Below are 13,283 nucleotides of genomic sequence, written 5' to 3' on the forward strand. Positions count from 1 at the left end.
CCACTTCATCACAGTGGGAAGCTCCTCCCCCGCCTCCCATGCCGGCTCACACGAACCCCCCACAGCGATGCTTGGGGTTGCTCCTTTTTTTTGTGTATACTAGAAAACACCAAGCGCTCATCCAAAACTGGACCGCACTGTGGATGGACAAAAACATATTATTCATCGAAAAGCTGTGACTTTTTTTTCTTCAATTAAATCATACATTTGGATACTTGTTGGCAGGCCAGTTCCATTTTTTAAATTTAATTATTTTTTTCTCTGATGGGGACAACACCAAGATTTTTGCCTTCTTCATCTCATTCCCCTTCCTTATACTTTTCCAAGTCAGACATGATGATTCAGTGTCGCTAAGAATCACCCGACTGGCTTTTGGTCGACGTCATTTAATTACCTGCTGCCACAACAACCACTAAGCTGCCTCCATAGTCAACTCATGGCACCATTCATTTTAAAATGAATGACAAGTTCTGGTACCGCGTGTTTACACAATGATGTCAAAGCACATGTAATGGACGGCACAGCATAAATGAGAGACAAAAAGAAAATCGTTAAAAAAAGAGGCTTCATGTTGAATCGAGTGCGACTTTTCTTATTAGAAAGCACAATACAAAAAAACATTTTTGGGAAGGAGTGGAACGCATTCCCGTACATTTCAGTTGCCTTTTAGGATGAATTGCCACTTTTAAGTGACAGATAATATTTCTGAGCACTGTTTTAGTCACAACACCACCGTTCAGCCTGAAGCACATCCAATTTAGGTTGAAGAAGTGTGCCCCCCCAAAAAACAGTTAAAACAGACAGATGTGCCAGGTTATTTCTAGATGAGGGGAAGAAAACATTCATATTTTAATTTTAGTATGCAAAATTAATTACAGTTATTTAAACACCAATGTTCTTTTTTTGCCGACTAACTAGTGGCGTGAAATTAGTCATTTGGGAGGAAAGCAAAGACTAAACTGTACACGACGGGAAGTGACGTTACCAGACTGGCATTAAGAGCTTTAAGATTGAATTGTGAACGTTAAAGGCTTTAAAAGAGGATATAAAATTGCCCGCTGACAGACACACACATTTTGCACGCATGACTATGACCAAGCATCAGACACTAATGTAATGTCTTCCCCACAGCACGTCTGTTTGTGTGAATGAGTACTTCAAGCGGGTGTACTTTGGCCTTCGGGACCCTGGGGGGGATATGTATGTGCCTGACTATGCAGTCTCCATTTTATGTGACTCACCAGCCAGAAATCCACATTGGTGGGTTGAACACATGCAGACATGACAAATAGTGGCTTTCCACGGTTATGAAGTCATCGTAAAACAGCTGCCATTCCCTCACAAGGTCAAATGAGGAGGGGAATGATTTGTTTGCCCAACTTCCTGTACGTCTCCTTATCTGACTTTCATTCACTGGTTTTCTGAGCCCGTCTCGCGTTGAGCTGCAAACCACGAGCCACAGTGATTTGGGAAATTGTATTTGTTTTGGCTACATGTGAAGTATGGAGAGTAAGTCACCTGGTGACGTCCTCAGTTCACAACAAAGTTCTGTTCCTTTAGCCATTTAGAATGTTTAGGTGTCTTGCAACATGGTGAAGTCGATTATTAATGCAATATTTTAAGACATAATTATGTACATGTAGTAAATGTTTGTATACAAACAAAAACACTGTCGCAAACTTTCTTGACTGAAAGCACGTGCACCAAAATGCGACCTGAGCTTTGTGTGAAGTATTTTTACACCTGTGCAGAAACAAAACATCATGTTTCCAGTAACTATTTGTTAAAAAAAAAAGACTAGACACACGTTAGCTTAACAACTAACCGACAGCGTGAGCATTAAACACATGCTCGTGCAAAGATCTATCAAAGAAGGTGCGGCATGTGCTAATGACAGAGCGCAAGAGCAGTACTACTCATTTGCCTGCTTTGAATTCTAATTCCCCCTCAGCTGAAAGTAAGGAGCATCCTTCCAATTTAGTATTTTTAGTGCTCCCCTTTTAAACTGAGCAGAATGTATCATGATCACAGACATGGGACTGTTTTGCGCTTTAATTCCCTAGGAACACATTTCCCTCCAACACAGGAAGTACTTTCAGTATTTATGAAGACATGCATCAGTCGATCAGCATTCTTTTTTTTTTTTTAATACAGCATTCATCCTCTCGAGCTCTCCTATGTGAACCCAAGTGGGTGTTGCAGATCCCCCATACACCCGGTGATGACCCACAGTGGGATCGGAGTGTTTAAGGCAACACGGTGAGAGAGTCTTTGGTTTGTTATTCCTGGCTTGTGATTCATAAAGCCTTTCACGTCACAAATGAACCGTGACTGGCTCAAGCTCCTTCCCACATTCGCCTTCAGACTCCAGCGCAGAGCACTGACTTTACGTTTACATATTTGCTATATTGCTTAAAATCCAATTAGAATTCACGGGTCGAAGATGAGAGCATAGTATGAAATGTGAGAAGAGACGAAGGAGTTGCGAGCAGAGGATGTGGCACAGGATAAGATGGATAAGGCAGAGAGAATGCGTGTTTGTGATACAGATTGTCTGGCAAACTTCCTGTTCTGACAAAATGGGAAAGCCCAACATTCTCGTGTTATTTTTTTTACTTTGGTAATACAGAAGGGTTGCCAAGCTTGATGACAATGTACTTTGTGAAACAGGATTTTTCTTTTTTTTATTATTATTTAAACGGCGGTTGTTTGCATGAAGGAAATGTTTTGCAGACTAAAAATCACAATCATTTAAGTTTTTTTTTTTTTTAAAAAGAGGCCAAGGGTGGGCAACGCCATAGAAATTTCAAGCTGTGCACCAATAAAAGCATCCTTCCGTGAACGTGATCGTGTTCAATGTATGACAACGCTGAAATAAAGACAAGAACATATCTCTCAGTTTCTATAAAGCAAGCACGCACCACCCCCATAAAAAGCAACAACATAAATTAAAAAATTTGCATTTATCAATTGTGGCGCATGAATCACTTTTGGATAACATTCAGTGGACATCATGTCTGGGCTGCGGAAATGTTTCATTTTGTTTGTTTACACGAGAGATAGAGAGCAGGAGAGAGAGGGCAAAGGGGAGCCTGGAGGATGGAGCAGATTGAAAAAGCCAGATAAGGAATGACAAATTAGGCCTGCCGCTACTTTTAGCTGATTTTTATTGAAAAGACCAAAACTTTCTTTGCAAGCCCCTGGATTAAGTTCATTGAGCTATTAACTGTTCGTCTTCATTAGAGGGCCATTTATCAATCGAAAACAAAGCTTGTCACACTGACCTCGGTCAACTGGGAGGATCAGAACGATTAAAAAGAAGATAAAAGACAAAAAGAAAATGGGTGGGACTGCAAAGAGACACTCTTGAAGGTTGACAAAGTATTTCATCACTTCAGTTATTACGTGTCTGGTCTGACATGTAGCATAATTGACATAAATGTGCTTATGTTTAAGGCAACAATGTCAGTTTCCATCAAATTGAAATCCGAGTGGGCAAAGCAACAGACAGGTTGATACAGATTAGAAGAGTTACTGGCACCTCTCAGCTGGATAAATCCACAACGCCAACTTTTAGAGTGCTGCTGGCCGTATCTAGCAAAAAACGCATTTGGTCTAAGCAAGTTTAGGAGACATTGCATGATTGCTTTGTCTTAACCGAATGAGCCCACATCCCCAGGCGACTTGCTTTTCATTCATAGGGATCAACTTTGCATCCATCCATTTGCAAAAGCGCCTGTCCTCAACAGGGTTGAAGTTGAGCTGGAGTCACAACTACGGACAATTAAGTCTTCAATTGATCGAGCTTGTATGAATTTGGAATGCTGGCATGCCTGAAGAAAACCTTGTTGATCTTCTTGAATTTTGAAAGGATTGAAAAAAAATCAACTTAATCATACTGACCCAGGTTGAGTTAGAATTGAGGTTGCCCCTGCATGGCAATTTCACTCTTGGGAGGAACTGTCAGGTGCTCAGGGCATTGTCGTTAAGCGTGAGTTGTCATGTTACAACTCCCGCCTCTTGATGGGGGCAAACACCGTCGGATCTTTTTGTCAACGTGCTGTCTGATCATCTAGCCCACATTAAAAGGAGAAGAACAGTAGTTGGAAATACATATGATTTGTCATATAAAATACGTTTCCTATAAGCACCTCAGCAGAATTGTGAATCTGGCTCTGAAAAAAATGTCTGAAAATAATACAAGTAATCATTACACATCATAAAATCCCTCCCACCTACTTTTTACAGTACACCCATTTTTCTCCAGAGTCTCACGATGTTTTTGCCATATGTTTCGCCTCTCATGGTTCCCACACCTACCTGGAAAAACATAAGAGGTTACCAGTAAAGCCCGCAACATATGCTTGTATTTGTGTTTCCACTGTAAGCTTTCATGCATAACGAGACGGCCACATTATCTCTCCGGCCATCCTGACATTTATTTGATTTCAATGGAAGCAGAAAAAAAGTGTTTACGATTTCCAATTATTTACACAGCGGCGCGTTGGAAACTTTCTGCATCGAGATAACGGAACTGGACGTTTACAGTCTATTTAAAGCACATGCAACTATTAATGAGGAAATAATATTTTGATTAGTCCTCTTGACCTGCCGGCGTTTGTAAAATAAAGAATCCCGACTACCGATGTGTGCGTGTGAGAGCGATATCTTAGCAGGTTGGAAGAGCGAGGAGTTTGTTTGGAATAAGGCTCGTTTTACAGTGGATACGTGTTGTTTCACAAAACAATTTGATTATGTTGGAGAGCCGGGGGTAGGCAAACAGTCCAGCCCCTCCAACTCCCGACCCGTACCGAGGACTATATCCATCTATGGTGGGAAACGTGAAGCAGTCTAATGGAACGTGTCACCAAGAGGTGAATCATTGTTTTAATCATTCGACAAAAAAAACCTTGATTTTCGCTGCATCATGGCTGGAGTTTGTCTCGGCTGCTAAGGGGATCACCTCTTTGATGAACCAGCAATTTAATAACGAGAAGAAACACAAATCAGGTGACTTGGACTATCTTTGAACTTTTCTCTTTTGATATCAGACATGATACAGAAGTTAGAGTGAATTAACATAGCCTGACCTTGACTTAAAATGACGCATTCCGTCTTCTTTCTGTCAATATATTATTAGGTTGCTTCATAAAGAGCCGGCTGGATGCTTTTTGAGAGGAACAGTTCGCTCTGTGTTCGGAGTACAAAAGATATTTGGGGGCAGGTCGCTGCACTGCATCAAAAGAACTGACCTGATTTATCAGTTTTGGGTCAGTGGCCAGGTAGCTTCTAATCTTGTAACCCCCCCCTACCCCACACATATATATGAAAGGCACACAGACCCTTTTTTGACCTCTTCTTAGTGAACACACACATTGGCGTCATTACTGTCACGGGGCAGGAAACGCAACCCCCAACAAAGACTAAAGCGCATTGGAATCTAAACCGCTCGGCCGTTTTCAAGGACAACGAATGACGAATTTCCAACCTTTCGATACATTTCCATTCGTTCACTTGGTATTTTCACTCACCTGCCGCAGTACGTTCAACAATTATGGAAGACATGCCACAGCTTGACTATATTTTGTCAAAGAATTACGGTAGATTGCCATTATTTCTTAACTCCAATATATCATATTTTAAGCAGAAGGAACACACGCACGCAGAAGAAAAAAGCTGAAAGAAGAGGAGGCTGTAAAATCTCGACATAAATCCCATGCACGAATGCAGGTGACAGCGCACACAGTAATGGAAGGGTGGTTAGTTCCAATATAGTCTATTTTTGCTGGCAGACTTTGTGGAAATAGTCCACGGTGTTATTTAAAACACTTGTGAGCTATTGCTAATTAAATTTGACATCAGTCCTTTACAAAGGGGCTCTTTTGTCAAACTGTTTCGGGTTACCGTTATCGAGTGGCATATCAAGTAACCCCAAAACGTTGTTTCTCTTCCAACAACATTTATGTATAAAATTCTTTTGATCCCTTGAGATGGGAAGTGGGTTACAAACATACACGTACCAACAATACACAACAAGTGACTGTCAGGACAATGAAAGGGCAAAAATATATATTGTGAACATGCACTAATGAGTGCAAAGCAGGACTGCTAGCCCCAGCTTCCGATGCTACATAAGTGACTTGTGCTGTTGTATATACAGCTGTTTTAATGAGTGTGTGTGTGTGTGTTTCCCTGTTTCCACTCAGAGCAGACTGACGCATGCAGGTTCTGATGTAACAAATACAGAAGTACCACTGCATTCATAGTGCATGTACAGTTCAAGTGTGGACAAAATCCCCAAATCTCACTTTTGACAGGATGCTATGCCGATGTTACCCCAACTTGATTATATATTTATTTACCATTTTTTTTGTAAATAAAGCTTTAGGTTATTCTCAATAAAATGTACCATTCGTTTATATTTCCGGGTGTCTGAAATGGATTAATCGGATTGACATTACATGATATGAGTGACAATGATTTTGGATTGTGTACGATCTGGTTTCAACAATAAAATGTTAAAACAACAGGTAAAGAGACGAAAATGGTCCGTCTGAAAGAAACTTTCAGAGTTGGAAATCAAGTTTTGTGGTAGCCAATGAAGGCTGCACCCAACAACAGTAGCTAAGACAGAGCAGTTACAAAACACGATAACAAACAGAAGTGAAATTAAATGGATGCGAGTTTCACAACTTTTGATCCATACTCATGTGGACCCCCAGAGCCGAAATCTAAGACAGTCACTTAAGTTATATGATCAAAGTTTGGTTTATTCTGCTATTCTCCTGAATAACCAATAATAAGAATTTTAAAAAAGTATAATGACAGCACGATGCTTTTTTTTCCAACAGAAGAAAATCTTGTGTTCACTTTTGTCAGACAACCATTAAAATTAATGTCAAGAGGATGTTAATCTGATCCAGCTAAATGCTCGTGTGCATGATGTGGAAAAAAAGGCCTGCCTTCTTTCTCCCTCCTAGACTTTGCTCTGTCATTTTAAATCATGACTCCAGAGTTCTTTAGCTGTGTAATGGAGTAACCATGGAAACCCTGATCTGAATCAAAACAAGCCAATAAACAAACAAAAGATTTATACTGCTTTTCAGAGAAAAATAGGCGATATATATAGGATCAGTTTGAGGATCAAGATGGAATAAATCCAAATATTATCCTCACATGTGAATATGAATGATTAATATGTTTATCTTCTGGAAACTTAAAAGCTATCAAAAGAAATATATAAAAACTTATTTGTTCCAGGAGAAAGTTTCGCTCAGTTTACAGGCGAGAGAGAAAATAGCTAAAATGTTTTTGATGCGGCACATATACAAGTGCAAATGAGTATGATGAATACTTCCAAGTCAGACAGAGGACAACTCAACCACATCATTGTCTGGCTCGTGCATCTCTTTGTAAGCAAAAGTCCACTTTGTCTATTGAGCTGTCAACACACATTTCTCAACCTGCTAAAACGTTGCATCTTAAATCCCTTCTTTCTTTATTTATAACAATTAACAGGGAAAAGGACATACCGTGTGTATTTCACACAGCATTTCTATTCACGGTTTCTCCATTCCATCTATTCTCATCAGTATGTGTTCTAACACACCATATAATATTTGCTCTCACAGAACTCTAGAAATATCGCGGGCCAGATCTGACCCAAGGGCCTCGAGTTTAACACCCGTGTTTTAAACGACCAGTATGACAAAAGCATTAAATAAAAAGTTTCCCACAACAAACAACAACAACAAAACGTGTTGTCATGAAAACTAACGTCATAAACTTAATTTCACAATGCAACTGCAGGACAGATGTTGCACAAAGAAAACACTCCATTTATTGTAATAAACACGTGTTATAGTTTTGCGATTGGTGAATAAGTTGGTGGCCATATGGTTCTGGAGACAAATTTTCAGCAACTTCCCCCCCACATCTTTGGTTCCCCGTGAAGCTCAACATCCGAGTGCATTCATGGCCTGTCATCAGAGTATAAACCAAAATGTGGCGGCGATGACATCATCTGTCTGTTTGCTTATGGTAGAGTCAGGGTGAGTAATTGGAATTGGGAGTAAAGTGGAGTGAAGGGCAGATCCATTCTTAAGCAACCAAACTGAAGCCACTTTTTTGGGGGGGGAACCACAGTATGCTCCCAACAATCGAAAACTTGTTTGCTTAGAGAACGTTGATGCTTAGTCTACTGAAGAGCTTTTTCAATTAAATGCAGCTTACATCTGTGTATTATTCTTTGAAGCTACAGATATGCACATATGGTTTCGTTTGCTTTGTCTGCAAGAGGCCTCATATGGTTTGGGTTTTGACATTTTTGTCGTTGATAAGCATTATAAGTCACTTTGACGCAAAAACTTTGAGTTTAAAGAACGACACATTCGGTGCTTCAGGGAGCACATTTCAATCCTGACTATTACACTTTTACCAAGAGAAAACAGTGACAGTAACCATGACAATAACAGCGTTGGGGGTGCATGACACATTCAAAACTTTCCTGCCTGTAAAAATCGCAAACACTGATGACTTACTAAATCAGTAAAAGGCTGCGTTTTTCTGACGCTTTCGTGGGCTATGATGCCATTTTTCCACAACCAAATGGACATAGTTCATCAACCTCTGGTAAAAACAGTCGGGTGGAACCTTCATATGTCTAAATATGGTCAATAAGGTTGATATTTCATCAAAACTCAATGTGATTGGTCGGTTCCCATGTTTTCGGTTATTTTTACGCATTAACCAACCTAAGGTGTCGGAAATTGCCTGAGAAGAAAACTATTAACTCTTTGGGACACAAACTGCCCGAGAAGTGTTGTAAAACTCCGCCTCTTCCCTTACTCGATGGGAGCAGTGCAGCATTTTGCTCCCTCTAGATTGAAAGACCAGATGGTTTTTTTTTGTTTGTTTGTCAATAACAAGTGAAAATAGTTGGGTTCAATTAATTTTAGCAATACTGGTTAATGCAGTGTCAAAGGCAGCGAAGGTGCAGTCAGTTGCACATAGATTCATTTCTGCTTCTTATACTTCTTTGTCATCTCAACCTTTTATTACTTGTAGCTTTGAGACTTTTTGCAAAGATGATGTCAAGACAACCTTTTGGCTTTGTGACGTATGAAAAGCTTTTCATCTGGTTGAGTAGTCTGCGTCTATTATGTCATTTTAATCAATGAAAGTGTAATTCCTTAGCAAATAATATTAGCTCTTGAGCCAAGATTTAAACGCAGAACCTCTCCACTATGAGTCAGACGTATTATTCCATAATGTGGCCCAAATTATCAACGAGTTACACACAGAACCTTAAGCACTAACCTTTCTCACTGCTCCTGGAGTAATAAAGTATAATTATTATTCCCGTGCTGCATTAAGATTTACGCTACATTATAAAACACATCTGAGTGGCTGTAAACCCTCGTGTCGGCTCTATGATACTTGCAGAGACAGAATGAACACAGGCCAGAAAAGCTCGCAGAGTACAATCTGTGACCCGAATCACTTTGTCTTCCCTCAAGCTTGTGATCTCATCCCCCTGGAGGGTTGGGGGGGAAGCTTAGAGGAGGAAGGAGGGAAACGCAGATCAGAAACTAATCTGCTATATTCAGCTCTTTCTGAAACGAGACACGACATGTGCATTAGCCGTGCACGAATGTTTGAGAATCCGGCCAATGGCCTAAGGTTCTCGAGGTTTTGGTCTTACAACTAGCGCCCGTCTCCCTTCAGGCCGCTGACTCAGGTGCCCTTGAGCAAGGCACCCAATTCACGTAATTGTTTTGTAAGGGTTGGGAAGCTGCCCACTGCTCCAGTGTGTCAAAGTGTGAGTATGTTGTGGTTTTTATTGTGATGGTGGGCTACACTCTGGACATCTTGGCAGTAAATCCTATATTTCATTTGCAAGACCACACCCTATCTTGACTCTGCTCACCATGCACTCCACTACCTGTTTTATTATATTACTGGATCCAATATGGATCCGGTAGGCATTTATTTTGTGTTTAAAATGATCCAAAAATAAAGGAAGATTTGCCTGTCCTTGTGGGAACATGACTAAACCGTGGTACAACGGCGTCAGCTAGACTGTGTACCTCTTGCTCCATTTGAATAGGATGTTTTTTATAATTTGGTCAAGCAACGCAAACGCAGAACCTCTCCTCCTCCTACTACGACGATTCCTCCTTTCCACCCTCTTTCACTTCCTCCAAACGAACTGCATGACTGGCCTCCAACCAGCAATGACGAATGTGCTCAGGTCATTCCCATCAACTCTCGCCTGAATAGTACTGAATAGTTGAGTTGAGTTTTTAGAGTGGCTTTAAGTTTTCTTCTTCCACGAATTAGTAGGCGTTGTTGCTGCCAGTTTGTAAATATGTAGGATCTAATTATCTGAAATATTAAACAAGACATGGGCGTTTTGTTTCCCAATTCCAAAAGGTTCCCAGGTTTCTTAAATAACACGTCCATGAAACGCTGTCGTCAAAATTCCGAGACCAAAATCATACCGCTGAGTTGATTACCAAGATGATTTTGGAGGAGTGTGCCGCATACCGTCAGAAATACCCGACTGGTTTCTCCTCCGACAGCTTTGCTGGCCTTCCACAGCGTTTGGCATTGTCCGCTGATCATCTTCCGCATCATCCAGACGTGGTGCAGGTGTATCTGGAAAATTTTCAGCAAATTGCTAATATTAGATTTTAAAAACGTGAATTTTCCATTATATAGCATGTCGTCATGAAAATCTTGAACATGAGCATTTAAACCTTTTTTTTTTTTTTTTGCTATGCTCAGAGTCAGAATATGTAATTTGGCAATATAACTTAAATTCTCTCCCCCCGTTTTCTGCCGATAACACAAGATTGAAAAGTTGTATTGTGAAAGCGAAAGAGCAAGCCAGCAATGAACTCCCTGGGAAGCCCCAATAATATGTCAAGTTTGGGCAATTAAATAGTGCAATGACGCCAACTACTTCGTGATGCTGCATCACAGTGGGAAGAGAAGAGTGAAAAGATTAGCGGAGGGTCCGAGAGAGAGTAAGAGAGAGCCGTTTTGGATGAATAAGTGTTGCAAATGGCGAGAGATTTTTGCAGCTGTGACCTCTTTTGTCCCACGTCTCTGCTTTCCCAGGATGACTTTTGTGCACGTTGTGTAATAACACATTTCATGATTTCACCACGTCAGCATCAAATGTAACTGGCACGGCCCATATTTCTCAACTTTTTATGTATTTACTCCCTATTAAGTTTCACTCAATCTCATACATGTCAATTGTGATCTCTATGGGATTTACCAAGAACACTGAAGAAATGATTAAGTTATGTTGCATAACATTATTACAAATTTGTTTTGTCACAGTAGAAACAGCAAAATACAGTGAACCCTGTTTAGGGAATAGAAATGCTCGGTTTTCTGTTTCCAAACATCCAAAAAACAAGTTGCGTTTTCAGTACACACTGGAATCCAACTCCAGCGGTTTTTGGATGACAAAAGACAGCGCTTGTGGCAATGTTGACATTCTACGAAGATTCCCAAAGCCTTTTTTCCCTGGCTGTCATTTCCACTATTGTTCCAAACAATATCATCCTGTGTGATTCATTTTATTGGAAAAGTACCTAGCTGGTCAAAGGAAAGGCCCATTTAAAGACACAAATGTGTATTCAACTCCATGTCCAGCAATACAATTCCCACAATTCCCAGAGAATGACTTCAAAGTGGGATTCTGGCTTGATCGTCACTCAGAACTGCAAAAGTGCAGTGGGTTAAGGATTGTAACCACACTTGAATGTTTGGCCAATCATGAGCAAATGCTGACACAGCTAAAAATTGTTTCGGATTGACCAAGAATGACGCGGTAATCCAAGTCGAACATGAATCCTTATTCCTATTGCTGTAGATCAAAATTTAAAGCAGGGGCACGTTCAGTGAGAGAGCCGAAAGCCTTTCCAACAATTTCAACATCTTCAACCTAGGGTTAGGGTTAAAAAAAAAAAGATGAGGATGAATTTGTTGCCTGCCTGGACAAAACGGATATGCTCCTCATTGGTTCCATCTGATTACATTTCTATTGTTTCTGGTGATGGATGACGGCTGGCCCCTTTCATAGCTGGCTGGTTTGTACAATGTTTTGAACTAATTTGGCAACAAAAGCGGACATCTCTGTTTTTGTTAATCTAGGCAGGAAGAGCAACAGGCATAAAAATTTTGCCAAGCGAATGACTGCTGACAGGGAAAAAGCCCAGAGTCACTTTCGCTATACACTATAGGTCAATTCCCGATGTGCTCATTGGAATAGTTGCAAATAAAAATAAATCACAATTACCATGTGTCAAAACTTTAACGAAAGATACACTGGACATGTGTTACAGGTCCAGCGAGGTGTACCAGTGTGACAAAAATATTTACCTGTTCAAAAGAATGACGACATCATGCGCTGCTCACTGACAAAACTGCACACTAGTTGTTTTATTAAAACACACTACCATAAGAAGAAAATAACTATACTAGTACATTTCTGTTTCTTTTTATTTTATAAAGGCTTGTCAACATTTCAAAATATTAATTTCCCAGTACGCCATAAATGAAATAGCTTTTCAAATGCTACTTAAAAAAAATACTTTTTGATTAAATTACATCTGTTCACTGTACAACACTTAAAATGGTAATTCAGAAAACTGTAATTCAATGACAAAATGGCATTTCAACAATCTTTACAGAACGTTTTAAATAATTCCCACCCACTAAAGTATTTCTTAATTGAATCCTTATCTGATACGTTCTTAAATTAATGGCATCTTTCCATAAAAATCAACAGAATAAATGGAGTCGCACCAATTAATTCGAAATCCTAACGTGCATCACACAAAATGGCGCTGGAGCATAAAAAAAACAAAACAACGATTTTCCATTAAGTGGTTTAATACACGCTAAATTCAGCATTATTACTCCAACACCTCTTAGGTAATCACACATTCAAATATAACTTGATAACAGTGGTTTACATATTATAACTACGCTTTACCAACCTGTATAAGTAGAAAATCGACGCAAATGAAAACGTTGGCCGTTGGTGACAGTCAGCCAGTTTGCGCCTGAGGCGCGCTAACCAAGTTCCGCCTCCTTAAAGGTCACGACCCGGAACAACTCAACCAACTACTTTTTTTTTTTTTTGAAACATACAAATATAATATTTTTTACAAATTTCACATCATCTTAAATGTGGACAGCAGTATAAATTATAATCAAGAAAATAAATGACCTTTTTGGTAATAATCCACAATTTTATTCAC

At 39.9% G+C, this 13,283-nt stretch overlaps 1 long non-coding RNA gene across 1 annotated transcript; it reads right to left on the minus strand.

Annotated features, from left to right (window-relative positions):
* Positions 1–6: 6 nt before the first annotated feature.
* Positions 7–13,078, minus strand: LOC148323830 (uncharacterized). The gene is made up of 5 exons (XR_015846472.1): positions 13,020–13,078; positions 10,518–10,659; positions 4,240–4,320; positions 3,904–4,072; positions 7–137 (listed from the first exon to the last, which is right to left on the minus strand). It is a non-coding gene; the product is annotated as an uncharacterized LOC148323830 (long non-coding RNA).
* Between the last annotated feature and the right edge of the window lie 205 nt (positions 13,079–13,283).

Source organism: Idiotropiscis lumnitzeri, chromosome 14 (genome assembly GCF_059441095.1).
Source record: "Idiotropiscis lumnitzeri isolate Australia: NSW breed Sydney's pygmy pipehorse chromosome 14, RoL_Ilum_1.0, whole genome shotgun sequence".
Taxonomy (NCBI): Eukaryota; Metazoa; Chordata; class Actinopteri; order Syngnathiformes; family Syngnathidae; genus Idiotropiscis; species Idiotropiscis lumnitzeri.